Source organism: Schistocerca nitens, chromosome 2, assembly GCF_023898315.1.
Source record: "Schistocerca nitens isolate TAMUIC-IGC-003100 chromosome 2, iqSchNite1.1, whole genome shotgun sequence".
In the NCBI taxonomy this organism is placed as follows: domain Eukaryota; kingdom Metazoa; phylum Arthropoda; class Insecta; order Orthoptera; family Acrididae; genus Schistocerca; species Schistocerca nitens.
In genome coordinates this window covers 1,128,291,025-1,128,307,426 of record NC_064615.1, presented here as the reverse complement: position 1 = coordinate 1,128,307,426, position 16,402 = coordinate 1,128,291,025, and positions in this window count along the sequence as shown.

The window sequence follows — 16,402 nt, the reverse complement described above, 5'->3', positions numbered from 1 at the left end:
CCTATCGTTTCCGTAGAAACGTATCTCGATTGAGAAGGACACTGCAGGGAATCCAGAGTATTTCATATGGACGCAAATTGTGTGTTAATTCGTCAATGTGAGGGAGCGAGGGATGCAGTAAAGGAGGAATAATGCATCGGAAAAGAGATACGCGGAACCCCAAAGAAAATCCTATCGTTTCCGTAGAAACGTATCTTGATTTAGAAGGACAATGCAGGGAATCCATAGTATTTCATATGGACGCAAAATGTGTGTTAATTTGTCAATGTAAGGGAGCGAGGGATGCAGTAAAGGAGGAATAATGCATCGGAAAAGAGATACTCGGAACCCCAAAGAAAATCCTATCGTTTCCGTAGAAACGTATCTCGATTTAGAAGGACAGTGCAGGGAATCCAGAGTATTTCATATGGACGCAAATTGTGTGTTAATTCGTCAATGTGAGGGAGCGAGGGATGCAGTAAATGAGGAATAATGCATCGAAAAAGAGATACTCGACTCCCAAAAGAAAATCCTATCGTTTCCGTAGAAACGTATCTCGTTTTAGAAAGATAATGCAGGGAACCCAGAGTATTTCATATCGACGCAAATTGTGTGTTAATTCGGCAATGTGAGGGAGCGAGGGATGCAGTAAAGGAGGAATAATGCATCGGAAAAGAGATACTCGGAACCCCAAAGAAAATCCTATCGTTTCCGTAGAAACGTATCTCGATTTAGAAGGACAATGCAAGGAATCCAGAGTATTTCATATGGACGCAAATTGTGTGTTAATTCGTCAATGTGAGGGAGCGAGGGATGCAGTAAAGGAGGAATAATGCATCGGAAAAGAGATACTCGGAACCCCAAAGAAAGTCCTATCGTTTCCGTAGAAACCTATCTCGATTTAGAAGGACACTGCAGGGAATCCAGAGTATTTCATATGGACGCAAATTGTTTGTTATTTCGTCAATGTGAGGGAGCGAGGGATGCAGTAAAGGAGGAATAATGCATCGGAAAAGAGATACTCGACACCCAAAAGAAAATCCTATCGTTTCCGTAGAAACGTATCTCGTTTTAGAAAGATAATGCAGGGAACACAGAGTATTTCATATGGACGCAAATTGTGTGTTAATTCGTCAATGTGAGTTAGCGAGGGATGCAGTAAAGGAGGAATAATGCATCGGAAAAGAGATACTCGGAACCCCAAAGAAAATCCTGTCGTTTCCGTAGAAACGTATCTCGATTTAGAAGGACAATGCAGGGAATCCAGAGTATTTCATATGGACGCAAATTGTGTGTTAATTCGTCAATGTGAGTTAGCGAGGGATGCAGTAAAGGAGGAATTATGCATCGGAAAAGAGATCCTTGGAACCCCAAAGAAAATCCTGTCGTTTCCGTAGAAACGTATCTCGATTATGAACAATGCAGGGAATCCAGAGTATTTCATATGGACGCAAATTGTGTGTTAATTCGTCAATGTGAGGGAGCGAGGGATGCAGTAAAGGTGGAATAATGCATCGGAAAAGAGATACTCGGAACCCCAAAGAAAATCCTATCGTTTCCGTGGAAACGTATCTCGATTTAGAAGGACAATGCAAGGAATCCAGAGTATTTCATATGGACGCAAATTGTGTGATAATTCGTCAATGTGAGGGAGCGAGGGATGCAGTAAAGGAGGAATAATGCATCGGAAAAGAGATACTCGGAACCCCAAAGAATATCCTATCGTTTCCGTAGAAACGTATCTCTATTTAGAAGGACACTGCAGGGAATCCAGAGTATTTCATATGGCCGCAAATTGAGTGTTAATTCGTCAATGTGAGGGAGCGAGGGATGCAGTAAAGGAGGAATAATGCATCGGAAAAGAGATACTCGGAACCCCAAAGAAAAATCCTATCGTCTCCGTAGAAACGTATCTCGATTTAGAAGGACAATGCAGGGAATCCAGAGTATTTCATATGGACGCAAATTGTGTGTTAATTCGTCAATGTGAGTGTGCGAGGGATGCAGTAAAGGAGGAATAATGCATCGGAAAAGAGATACTCGGAACCCCAAAGAAAATCCTATCGTTTCCGTAGAAACGTATCTCGATTTAGAAGGACAATGCAGGGAATCCAGAGTATTTCATATGGACGCAAATTGTGTGTTAATTCGTCAATGTGAGGGAGCGAGGGATGCAGTAAAGGAGGAATAATGCATCGGAAAAGAGATACTCGGAACCCCGAAGAAAATCCTATCGTTTTCGTAGAAACGTATCTTGATTTAGAAGGACAATGCAGGGAATCCAGAGTATTTCATATGGACGCAAATTGTGTGTTAATTCGTCAATGTGAGGGAGCGAGGGATGCAGTAAAGGAGGAATAATGCATCGGAAAAGAGATACTCGACTCCGAAAAGAAAATCCTATCGCTTCCGTAGAAACGTATCTCGATTTAGAAGGACAATGCAGGGAATCCAGAGTATTTCATATGGACGCAAATTGTGTGTTAATTCGTCAATGTGAGGGAGCGAGGGATGCAGTAAAGGAGGAATAATGCATCGGAAAAGAGATACTTGGAACCCCAAAGAAAATCCTATCGTTTCCGTAGAAACGTATCTCGATTTAGAAGGACAATGCAGGGAATCCAGAGTATTTCATATGGACGCAAATTGTGTGTTAATTCGTCAATGTGAGGGAGCGAGGGATGCAGTAAAGGATGAATAATGCATCGGAAAAGAGATACTCGGAACCCCAAAGAAAATCCTATCGTTTCCGTAGAAACGTATCTCGATTTAGAAGGACACTGCAGGGAATCCAGAGTATTTCATATGGACGCAAATTGTGTGTTAATTCGTCAATGTGAGGAATCGAGGGATGCAGTAAAGGAGGAATAATGCATCGGAAAAGAGATACTCGGAACCCCAAAGAAAATCCTACCGTTTCCGTAGAAACGTATCTCGATTTAGAAGGACAATGCAGGGAATCCAGAGTATTTCATATGGACGCAAATTGTGTGTTAATTCGTCAATGTGAGGGAGCGAGGGATGCAGTAAAGGAGGAATAATGCATCGGAAAAGAGATACTCGGAACCCCAAAGAAAATCCTATCGTTTCCGTAGAAACGTATCTCGATTTAGAAGGACAGTGCAGGGAATCCAGAGTATTTCATATGGACGCAAATTGTGTGTTAATTCGTCAATGTGAGGGAGCGAGGGATGCAGTAAAGGAGGAATAATGCATCGGAAAAGAGATACTCGGGACCCCAAAGAAAATCCTATCGTTTCCGTGGAAACGTATCTCGATTTAGAAGGACAATGCAGGGAATCCAGAGTATTTCATATGGACGCAAATTGTGTGTTAATTCGTCAATGTGAGGGAGCGAGGGATGCAGTAAAGGAGGAATAATGCATCGGAAAAGAGATACGCGGAACCCCAAAGAAAATCCTATCGTTTCCGTAGAAACGTATCTCGATTTAGAAGGACAATGCAGGGAATCCAGAGTATTTCATATGGACGCAAATTGTGTGTTAATTCGTCAATGTGATGGAGCGAGGGATGCAGTAAAGGAGGAATAGTACATCGGAAAAGAGATACTCGGAAACCCCAAAGAAAATCCTATCGTTTCCGTAGAAACGTATCTTGATTTAGAAGGACAATGCAGGGAATCCATAGTATTTCATATGGACGCAAATTGTGTGTTAATTCGTCAATGTGAGTTAGCAAGGGATGCAGTAAAGGAGGAATAATGCATCGGAAAAGAGATACTCGGAACCCCAAAGAAAATCCTAACGTTTCCGTAGTATCGTATCTCGATTTAGAAGGACAATGCAGGGAATCCTGAGTATTTCATATGGACGCAAATTGTGTGTTAATTCGTCAATGTGAGGGAGCGAGGGATGCAGTAAAGGATGAATAATGCATCGGAAAACAGATACTCGACACCCAAAAGAAAGTCCTATCGTTTCCGTAGAAACGTATCTCGTTTTAGAAAGATAATGCAGGGAACCTAGAGTATTTCATATCGACGAAAATTGTGTGTTAATTCGGCAATGTGAGGGAGCGAGGGATACAGTAAAGAGGAATAATGTATCGGAAAAGAGATACTCGGAACCCCAAAGAAAATCCTATCGTTTCCATAGAAACGTATCTCGATTTAGAAGGACAATGCAAGGAATCCAGAGTATTTCATATGGACGCAAATTGTGTGTTAATTCGTCAATGTGAGGGAGCGAGGGATGCAGTAAATGAGGAATAATGCATCGGAAAAGAGATACTCGGAACCCCAATAGAAAATCCTATCGTTTCCGTAGAAATCTATCTCGATTTAGAAGGACACTGCAGGGAATCCAGAGTATTCCATATGGACGCAAATTGTGTGTTAATTCGTCAATGTGAGGGAGCGAGGGATGCAGTAAAGGAGGAATAATGCATCGGAAAAGAGATACTCGGGACCCCAAAGAAAATCCTATCGTTTCCGTAGAAACGTATCTCGATTTAGAAGGACAATGCAGGGAATCCAGAGTATTTCATATGGACGCAAATTGTGTGTTAATTGGTCAATGTGAGGGAGCGAGGGATGCAGTAAAGGAGGAATAATGCATCGGAAAAGAGATACTCGGAACCCCAAAGAAAATCCTTTCGTTTCCGTAGAAACGTATCTCAATTTAGAAGGACAATGCAGGGAATCCAGAGTATTTCATATGGACGCAAATTGTGTGTTAATTCGTCAATGTGAGGGAGCGAGGGATGCAGTAAAGGAGGAATAATGCATCGGAAAAGAGATACTCGACTCCCAAAAGAAAATCCTATCGTTTCCGTAGAAACGTATCTCGTTTTAGAAAGATAATGCAGGGAACACAGAGTATTTCATATGGACGCAAATTGTGTGTTAATTCGTCAATGTGAGTTAGCGAGGGATGCAGTAAAGGAGGAATAATGCATCGGAAAAGAGATACTCGGAACCCCAAAGAAAATCCTGTCGTTTCCGTAGAAACGTATCTCGATTTAGAAGGACAATGCAGGGAATCCAGAGTATTTCATATGGACGCAAATTGTGTGTTAATTCGTCAATGTGAGTTAGCGAGGGACGCAGTAAAGGAGGAATAATGCATCGGAAAAGAGATCCTCGGAACCCCAAAGAAAATCCTGTCGTCTCCGTAGAAACGTATCTCGTTTTAGAAGGACAATGCAGGGAATCCAGAGTATTTCATATGGACGCAAATTGTGTGTTAATTCGTCAATGTGAGTGTGCGAGGGATGCAGTAAAGGAGGAATAATGCATCGGAAAAGAGATACTCGGAACCCCAAAGAAAATCCTATCGTTTCCGTAGAAACGTATCTCGATTTAGAAGGACAATGCAGGGAATCCAGAGTATTTCATATGGACGCAAATTGTGTGTTAATTCGTCAATGTGAGGGAGCGAGGGATGCAGTAAAGGAGGAATAATGCATCGGAAAAGAGATACTCGGAACCCCGAAGAAAATCCTATCGTTTTCGTAGAAACGTATCTTGATTTAGAAGGACAATGCAGGGAATCCAGAGTATTTCATATGGACGCAAATTGTGTGTTAATTCGTCAATGTGAGGGAGCGAGGGATGCAGTAAAGGAGGAATAATGCATCGGAAAAGAGATACTCGACTCCGAAAAGAAAATCCTATCGCTTCCGTAGAAACGTATCTCGATTTAGAAGGACAATGCAGGGAATCCAGAGTATTTCATATGGACGCAAATTGTGTGTTAATTCGTCAATGTGAGGGAGCGAGGGATGCAGTAAAGGAGGAATAATGCATCGGAAAAGAGATACTCGGAACCCCAAAGAAAATCCTATCGTTTCCGTAGAAACGTATCTCGATTTAGAAGGACAATGCAGGGAATCCAGAGTATTTCATATGGACGCAAATTGTGTGTTAATTCGTCAATGTGAGGGAGCGAGGGATGCAGTAAAGGATGAATAATGCATCGGAAAAGAGATACTCGGAACCCCAAAGAAAATCCTATCGTTTCCGTAGAAACGTATCTCGATTTAGAAGGACACTGCAGGGAATCCAGAGTATTTCATATGGACGCAAATTGTGTGTTAATTCGTCAATGTGAGGAATCGAGGGATGCAGTAAAGGAGGAATAATGCATCGGAAAAGAGATACTCGGAACCCCAAAGAAAATCCTACCGTTTCCGTAGAAACGTATCTCGATTTAGAAGGACAATGCAGGGAATCCAGAGTATTTCATATGGACGCAAATTGTGTGTTAATTCGTCAATGTGAGGGAGCGAGGGATGCAGTAAAGGAGGAATAATGCATCGGAAAAGAGATACTCGGAACCCCAAAGAAAATCCTATCGTTTCCGTAGAAACGTATCTCGATTTAGAAGGACAGTGCAGGGAATCCAGAGTATTTCATATGGACGCAAATTGTGTGTTAATTCGTCAATGTGAGGGAGCGAGGGATGCAGTAAAGGAGGAATAATGCATCGGAAAAGAGATACTCGGGACCCCAAAGAAAATCCTATCGTTTCCGTGGAAACGTATCTCGATTTAGAAGGACAATGCAGGGAATCCAGAGTATTTCATATGGACGCAAATTGTGTGTTAATTCGTCAATGTGAGGGAGCGAGGGATGCAGTAAAGGAGGAATAATGCATCGGAAAAGAGATACGCGGAACCCCAAAGAAAATCCTATCGTTTCCGTAGAAACGTATCTCGATTTAGAAGGACAATGCAGGGAATCCAGAGTATTTCATATGGACGCAAATTGTGTGTTAATTCGTCAATGTGATGGAGCGAGGGATGCAGTAAAGGAGGAATAGTACATCGGAAAAGAGATACTCGGAAACCCCAAAGAAAATCCTATCGTTTCCGTAGAAACGTATCTTGATTTAGAAGGACAATGCAGGGAATCCATAGTATTTCATATGGACGCAAATTGTGTGTTAATTCGTCAATGTGAGTTAGCGAGGGATGCAGTAAAGGAGGAATAATGCATCGGAAAAGAGATACTCGGAACCCCAAAGAAAATCCTAACGTTTCCGTAGTATCGTATCTCGATTTAGAAGGACAATGCAGGGAATCCTGAGTATTTCATATGGACGCAAATTGTGTGTTAATTCGTCAATGTGAGGGAGCGAGGGATGCAGTAAAGGATGAATAATGCATCGGAAAACAGATACTCGACACCCAAAAGAAAGTCCTATCGTTTCCGTAGAAACGTATCTCGTTTTAGAAAGATAATGCAGGGAACCTAGAGTATTTCATATCGACGAAAATTGTGTGTTAATTCGGCAATGTGAGGGAGCGAGGGATACAGTAAAGAGGAATAATGTTTCGGAAAAGAGATACTCGGAACCCCAAAGAAAATCCTATCGTTTCCATAGAAACGTATCTCGATTTAGAAGGACAATGCAAGGAATCCAGAGTATTTCATATGGACGCAAATTGTGTGTTAATTCGTCAATGTGAGGGAGCGAGGGATGCAGTAAATGAGGAATAATGCATCGGAAAAGAGATACTCGGAACCCCAATAGAAAATCCTATCGTTTCCGTAGAAATCTATCTCGATTTAGAAGGACACTGCAGGGAATCCAGAGTATTCCATATGGACGCAAATTGTGTGTTAATTCGTCAATGTGAGGGAGCGAGGGATGCAGTAAAGGAGGAATAATGCATCGGAAAAGAGATACTCGGGACCCCAAAGAAAATCCTATCGTTTCCGTAGAAACGTATCTCGATTTAGAAGGACAATGCAGGGAATCCAGAGTATTTCATATGGACGCAAATTGTGTGTTAATTGGTCAATGTGAGGGAGCGAGGGATGCAGTAAAGGAGGAATAATGCATCGGAAAAGAGATACTCGGAACCCCAAAGAAAATCCTTTCGTTTCCGTAGAAACGTATCTCAATTTAGAAGGACAATGCAGGGAATCCATAGTATTTCATATGGACGCAAATTGTGTGTTAATTGGTCAATGTGAGGGAGCGAGGGATGCAGTAAAGGAGGAATAATGCATCGGAAAAGAGATACTCGACTCCCAAAAGAAAATCCTATCGTTTCCGTAGAAACGTATCTCGTTTTAGAAAGATAATGCAGGGAACACAGAGTATTTCATATGGACGCAAATTGTGTGTTAATTCGTCAATGTGAGTTAGCGAGGGATGCAGTAAAGGAGGAATAATGCATCGGAAAAGAGATACTCGGAACCCCAAAGAAAATCCTGTCGTTTCCGTAGAAACGTATCTCGATTTAGAAGGACAATGCAGGGAATCCAGAGTATTTCATATGGACGCAAATTGTGTGTTAATTCGTCAATGTGAGTTAGCGAGGGACGCAGTAAAGGAGGAATAATGCATCGGAAAAGAGATCCTCGGAACCCCAAAGAAAATCCTGTCGTTTCCGTAGAAACGTATCTCGTTTTAGAAGGACAATGCAGGGAATCCAGAGTATTTCATATGGACGCAAATTGTGTGTTAATTCGTCAATGTGAGGGAGCGAGGGATGCAGTAAAGGAGGAATAATGCATCGGAAAAGAGATACTCGGAACCCCAAAGAAAATCCTATCGTTTCCGTAGAAACGTATCTCGATTTAGAAGGACAGTGCAGGGAATCCAGAGTATTTCATATGGACGCAAATTGTGTGTTAATTCGTCAATGTGAGGGAGCGAGGGATGCAGTAAAGGAGGAATAATGCATCGGAAAAGAGATACTCGGGACCCCAAAGAAAATCCTATCGTTTCCGTGGAAACGTATCTCGATTTAGAAGGACAATGCAGGGAATCCAGAGTATTTCATATGGACGCAAATTGTGTGTTAATTCGTCAATGTGAGGGAGCGAGGGATGCAGTAAAGGAGGAATAATGCATCGGAAAAGAGATACGCGGAACCCCAAAGAAAATCCTATCGTTTCCGTAGAAACGTATCTCGATTTAGAAGGACAATGCAGGGAATCCAGAGTATTTCATATGGACGCAAATTGTGTGTTAATTCGTCAATGTGATGGAGCGAGGGATGCAGTAAAGGAGGAATAATGCATCGGAAAAGAGATACTCGGGACCCCAAAGAAAATCCTATCGTTTCCGTAGAAACGTATCTCGATTTAGAAGGACAATGCAGGGAATCCAGAGTATTTCATATGGACGCAAATTGTGTGTTAATTGGTCAATGTGAGGGAGCGAGGGATGCAGTAAAGGAGGAATAATGCATCGGAAAAGAGATACTCGGAACCCCAAAGAAAATCCTTTCGTTTCCGTAGAAACGTATCTCAATTTAGAAGGACAATGCAGGGAATCCAGAGTATTTCATATGGACGCAAATTGTGTGTTAATTCGTCAATGTGAGGGAGCGAGGGATGCAGTAAAGGAGGAATAATGCATCGGAAAAGAGATACTCGACTCCCAAAAGAAAATCCTATCGTTTCCGTAGAAACGTATCTCGTTTTAGAAAGATAATGCAGGGAACACAGAGTATTTCATATGGACGCAAATTGTGTGTTAATTCGTCAATGTGAGTTAGCGAGGGATGCAGTAAAGGAGGAATAATGCATCGGAAAAGAGATACTCGGAACCCCAAAGAAAATCCTGTCGTTTCCGTAGAAACGTATCTCGATTTAGAAGGACAATGCAGGGAATCCAGAGTATTTCATATGGACGCAAATTGTGTGTTAATTCGTCAATGTGAGTTAGCGAGGGACGCAGTAAAGGAGGAATAATGCATCGGAAAAGAGATCCTCGGAACCCCAAAGAAAATCCTGTCGTTTCCGTAGAAACGTATCTCGTTTTAGAAGGACAATGCAGGGAATCCAGAGTATTTCATATGGACGCAAATTGTGTGTTAATTCGTCAATGTGAGGGAGCGAGGGATGCAGTAAAGGTGGAATAATGCATCGGAAAAGAGATACTCGGAACCCCAAAGAAAATCCTATCGTTTCCGTAGAAACGTATCTCGATTTAGAAGGACAATGCAAGGAATCCAGAGTATTTCATATGGACGCAAATTGTGTGATAAATCGTCAATGTGAGGGAGCGAGGGATGCAGTAAAGGAGGAATAATGCATCGGAAAAGAGATACTCGGAACCCCAAAGAAAATCCAATCGTTTCCGTAGAAATGTATCTCTATTTAGAAGGAGACTGCAGGGAATCCAGAGTATTTCATATGGCCGCAAATTGTGTGTTAATTCGTCAATGTGAGGGAGCGAGGGATGCAGTAAAGGAGGAATAATGCATCGGAAAAGAGATACTCGGAACCCCAAAGAAAGTCCTATCGTTTCCGTAGAAACGAATCTCGATTTAGAAGGACAATGCAGGGAATCCAGAGTATTTCATATGGACGCAAATTGTGTGTTAATTCGTCAATGTGAGGGTGCGAGGGATGCAGTAAAGGAGGAATAATGCATCGGAAAAGAGATACTCGGAACCCCAAAGAAAATCCTATCGTTTCCGTAGAAACGTGTCTCAATTTAGAAGGACAATGCAGGGAATCCAGAGTATTTCATATGGACGCAAATCGTGTGTTAATTCGTCAATGTGAGGGAGCGAGGGATGCAGTAAAGGAGGAATAATGCATCGGATAAGAGATACTCGGAACCACAAAGAAAATCCTATCGTTTTCGTAGAAACGTATCTTGATTTAGAAGGACAATGCAGGGAATCCATAGTATTTCATATGGACGCAAATTGTGTGTTAATTGGTCAATGTGAGGGAGCGAGGGATGCAGTAAAGGAGGAATAATGCATCGGAAAAGAGATACTCGGAAACCCAAAGAAAATCCTATCGTTTCCGTAGAAACGTATCTCGATTTAGAAGGACAATGCAGGGAATCCAGAGTATTTCATATGGACGCAAATTGTGTGTTAATTCGTCAATGTGAGGGAGCGAGGGATGCAGTAAAGGAGGAATAATGCATCGGAAAAGAGATACTCGGAACCCCAAAGAAAATCCTATCGTTTCCATAGAAACGTATCTCGGTTTAGAAGGACAATGCAGGGAATCCAGAGTATTTCACATGGACGCAAATTGTGTGTTAATTCGTCAATGTGAGGGAGCGAGGGATGCAGTAAAGGAGGAATAATGCATCGGAAAAGAGATACTCGACTCCGAAAAGAAAATCCTATCACTTCCGTAGAAACGTATCTCGATTTAGAAGGACAATGCAGGGAATCCAGAGTATTTCATATGGACGCAAATTGTGTGTTAATTCGTCAATGTGAGGGAGCGAGGGATGCAGTAAAGGAGGAATAATGCATCGGAAAAGAGATACTCGGAACCACAAAGAAAATCCTATCGTTTTCGTAGAAAAGTATCTTGATTTAGAAGGACAATGCAGGGAATCCATAGTATTTCATATGGACGCAAATTGTGTGTTAATTGGTCAATGTGAGGGAGCGAGGGATGCAGTAAAGGAGGAATAATGCATCGGAAAAGAGATACTCGGAAACCCAAAGAAAATCCTATCGTTTCCGTAGAAACGTATCTCGATTTAGAAGGACAATGCAGGGAATCCAGAGTATTTCATACGGACGCAAATTGTGTGTTAATTCGTCAATGTGAGGGAGCGAGGGATGCAGTAAAGGAGGAATATTGCATCGGAAAAGAGATACTCGACTCCGAAAAGAAAATCCTATCACTTCCGTAGAAACGTATCTCGATTTAGAAGGACAATGCAGGGAATCCAGAGTATTTCATATGGACGCAAATTGTGTGTTAATTCGTCAATATGAGGGAGTGAGGGATGCAGTAAAGGAGGAATAATGCATCGGAAAAGAGATACTCGACTCCGAAAAGAAAATCCTATCACTTCCGTAGAAACGTATCTCGATTTAGAAGGACAATGCAGGGAATCCAGAGTATTTCATATGGACGCAAATTGTGTGTTAATTCGTCAATGTGAGGGAGCGAGGGATGCAGTAAAGGAGGAATAATGCATCGGAAAAGAGATACTCGACTCCCAAAAGAAAATCCTATCGTTTCCGTAGAAACGTATCTCGTTTTAGAAAGATAATGCAGGGAACACAGAGTATTTCATATGGACGCAAATTGTGTGTTAATTCGTCAATGTGAGTTAGCGAGGGATGCAGTAAAGGAGGAATAATGCATCGGAAAAGAGATACTCGGAACCCCAAAGAAAATCCTGTCGTTTCCGTAGAAACGTATCTCGATTTAGAAGGACAATGCAGGGAATCCAGAGTATTTCATATGGACGCAAATTGTGTGTTAATTCGTCAATGTGAGTTAGCGAGGGATGCAGTAAAGGAGGAATAATGCATCGGAAAAGAGATCCTCGGAACCCCAAAGAAAATCCTGTCGTTTCCGTAGAAACGTATCTCGATTTAGAAGGACAATGCAGGGAATCCAGAGTATTTCATATGGACGCAAATTGTGTGATAATTCGTCAATGTGAGGGAGCGAGGGATGCAGTAAAGGAGGAATAATGCATCGGAAAAGAGATACTCGGAACCCCAAAGAAAATCCAATCGTATCCGTAGAAATGTATCTCTATTTAGAAGGAGACTGCAGGGAATCCAGAGTATTTCATATGGCCGCAAATTGTGTGTTAATTCGTCAATGTGAGGGAGCGAGGGATGCAGTAAAGGAGGAATAATGCATCGGAAAAGAGATACTCGGAACCCCAAAGAAAGTCCTATCGTTTCCGTAGAAACGAATCTCGATTTAGAAGGACAATGCAGGGAATCCAGAGTATTTCATATGGACGCAAATTGTGTGTTAATTCGTCAATGTGAGGGTGCGAGGGATGCAGTAAAGGAGGAATAATGCATCGGAAAAGAGATACTCGGAACCCCAAAGAAAATCCTATCGTTTCCGTAGAAACGTATCTCAATTTAGAAGGACAATGCAAGGAATCCAGAGTATTTCATATGGACGCAAATTGTGCGTTAATTCGTCAATGTGAGGGAGCGAGGGATGCAGTAAAGGAGGAATAATGCATCGGAAAAGAGATACTCGGAACCCCAACGAAAATCCTATCGTTTCCGTAGTAACGTATCTCGATTGAGAAGGACACTGCAGGGAATCCAGAGTATTTCATATGGACGCAAATTGTGTGTTAATTCGTCAATGTGAGGGAGCGAGGGATGCAGTAAAGGAGGAATAATGCATCGGAAAAGAGATACTCGGGACCCCAAAGAAAATCCTATCGTTTCCGTAGAAACGTATCTCGATTTAGAAGGACAATGCAGGGAATCCAGAGTATTTCATATGTACGCAAATTGTGTGATAATTCGTCAATGTGAGGGAGCGAGGGATGCAGTAAAGGAGGAATAATGCATCGGAAAAGAGATACTCGGAACCCCAAAGAAAATCCAATCGTATCCGTAGAAATGTATCTCTATTTAGAAGGAGACTGCAGGGAATCCAGAGTATTTCATATGGCCGCAAATTGTGTGTTAATTCGTCAATGTGAGGGAGCGAGGGATGCAGTAAAGGAGGAATAATGCATCGGAAAAGAGATACTCGGAACCCCAAAGAAAGTCCTATCGTTTCCATAGAAACGAATCTCGATTTAGAAGGACAATGCAGGGAATCCAGAGTATTTCATATGGACGCAAATTGTGTGTTAATTCGTCAATGTGAGGGTGCGAGGGATGCAGTAAAGGAGGAATAATGCATCGGAAAAGAGATACTCGGAACCCCAAAGAAAATCCTATCGTTTCCGTAGAAACGTATCTCGATTTAGAAGGACAATGCAGGGAATCCAGAGTATTTCATATGGACGCAAATCGTGTGTTAATTCGTCAATGTGAGGGAGCGAGGGATGCAGTAAAGGAGGAATAATGCATCGGAAAAGAGATACTCGGGACCCCAAAGAAAATCCTATCGTTTCCGTAGAAACGTATCTCGATTTAGAAGGACAATGCAGGGAATCCAGAGTATTTCATATGGACGCAAATTGTGTGTTAATTCGTCAATGTGAGGGAGCGAGGGATGCAGTAAAGGAGGAATAATGCATCGGAAAAGAGATACTCGACTCCGAAAAGAAAATCCTATCACTTCCGTAGAAATGGATCTCGATTTAGAAGGACAATGCAGGGAATCCAGAGTATTTCATATGGACGCAAATTGTGTGTTAATTCGTCAATGTGAGGGAGCGAGGGATGCAGTAAAGGAGGAATAATGCATCGGAAAAGAGATACTCGACTCCCAAAAGAAAATCCTATCGTTTCCGTAGAAACGTATCTCGTTTTAGAAAGATAATGCAGGGAACACAGAGTATTTCATATGGACGCAAATTGTGTGTTAATTCGTCAATGTGAGGGAGCGAGGGATGCAGTAAAGGAGGAATAATGCATCGGAAAAGAGATACTCGGGACCCCAAAGAAAATCCTATCGTTTCCGTGGAAACGTATCTCGATTTAGAAGGACAATGCAGGGAATCCAGAGTATTTCATATGGACGCAAATTGTGTGTTAATTCGTCAATGTGAGGGAGCGAGGGATGCAGTAAAGGAGGAATAATGCATCGGAAAAGAGATACGCGGAACCCCAAAGAAAATCCTATCGTTTCCGTAGAAACGTATCTCGATTTAGAAGGACAATGCAGGGAATCCAGAGTATTTCATATGGACGCAAATTGTGTGTTAATTCGTCAATGTGATGGAGCGAGGGATGCAGTAAAGGAGGAATAGTACATCGGAAAAGAGATACTCGGAAACCCCAAAGAAAATCCTATCGTTTCCGTAGAAACGTATCTTGATTTAGAAGGACAATGCAGGGAATCCATAGTATTTCATATGGACGCAAATTGTGTGTTAATTCGTCAATGTGAGTTAGCGAGGGATGCAGTAAAGGAGGAATAATGCATCGGAAAAGAGATACTCGGAACCCCAAAGAAAATCCTAACGTTTCCGTAGTATCGTATCTCGATTTAGAAGGACAATGCAAGGAATCCAGAGTATTTCATATGGACGCAAATTGTGTGTTAATTCGTCAATGTGAGGGAGCGAGGGATGCAGTAAAGGATGAATAATGCATCGGAAAACAGATACTCGACACCCAAAAGAAAGTCCTATCGTTTCCGTAGAAACGTATCTCGTTTTAGAAAGATAATGCAGGGAACCTAGAGTATTTCATATCGACGAAAATTGTGTGTTAATTCGGCAATGTGAGGGAGCGAGGGATACAGTAAAGAGGAATAATGTATCGGAAAAGAGATACTCGGAACCCCAAAGAAAATCCTATCGTTTCCATAGAAACGTATCTCGATTTAGAAGGACAATGCAAGGAATCCAGAGTATTTCATATGGACGCAAATTGTGTGTTAATTCGTCAATGTGAGGGAGCGAGGGATGCAGTAAATGAGGAATAATGCATCGGAAAAGAGATACTCGGAACCCCAATAGAAAATCCTATCGTTTCCGTAGAAATCTATCTCGATTTAGAAGGACACTGCAGGGAATCCAGAGTATTCCATATGGACGCAAATTGTGTGTTAATTCGTCAATGTGAGGGAGCGAGGGATGCAGTAAAGGAGGAATAATGCATCGGAAAAGAGATACTCGGGACCCCAAAGAAAATCCTATCGTTTCCGTAGAAACGTATCTCGATTTAGAAGGACAATGCAGGGAATCCAGAGTATTTCATATGGACGCAAATTGTGTGTTAATTGGTCAATGTGAGGGAGCGAGGGATGCAGTAAAGGAGGAATAATGCATCGGAAAAGAGATACTCGGAACCCCAAAGAAAATCCTTTCGTTTCCGTAGAAACGTATCTCAATTTAGAAGGACAATGCAGGGAATCCAGAGTATTTCATATGGACGCAAATTGTGTGTTAATTCGTCAATGTGAGGGAGCGAGGGATGCAGTAAAGGAGGAATAATGCATCGGAAAAGAGATACTCGACTCCCAAAAGAAAATCCTATCGTTTCCGTAGAAACGTATCTCGTTTTAGAAAGATAATGCAGGGAACACAGAGTATTTCATATGGACGCAAATTGTGTGTTAATTCGTCAATGTGAGTTAGCGAGGGATGCAGTAAAGGAGGAATAATGCATCGGAAAAGAGATACTCGGAATCCCAAAGAAAATCCTGTCGTTTCCGTAGAAACGTATCTCGATTTAGAAGGACAATGCAGGGAATCCAGAGTATTTCATATGGACGCAAATTGTGTGTTAATTCGTCAATGTGAGTTAGCGAGGGACGCAGTAAAGGAGGAATAATGCATCGGAAAAGAGATCCTCGGAACCCCAAAGAAAATCCTGTCGTTTCCGTAGAAACGTATCTCGTTTTAGAAGGACAATGCAGGGAATCCAGAGTATTTCATATGGACGCAAATTGTGTGTTAATTCGTCAATGTGAGTGTGCGAGGGATGCAGTAAAGGAGGAATAATGCATCGGAAAAGAGATACTCGGAACCCCAAAGAAAATCCTATCGTTTCCGTAGAAACGTATCTCGATTTAGAAGGACAATGCAGGGAATCCAGAGTATTTCATATGGACGCAAATTGT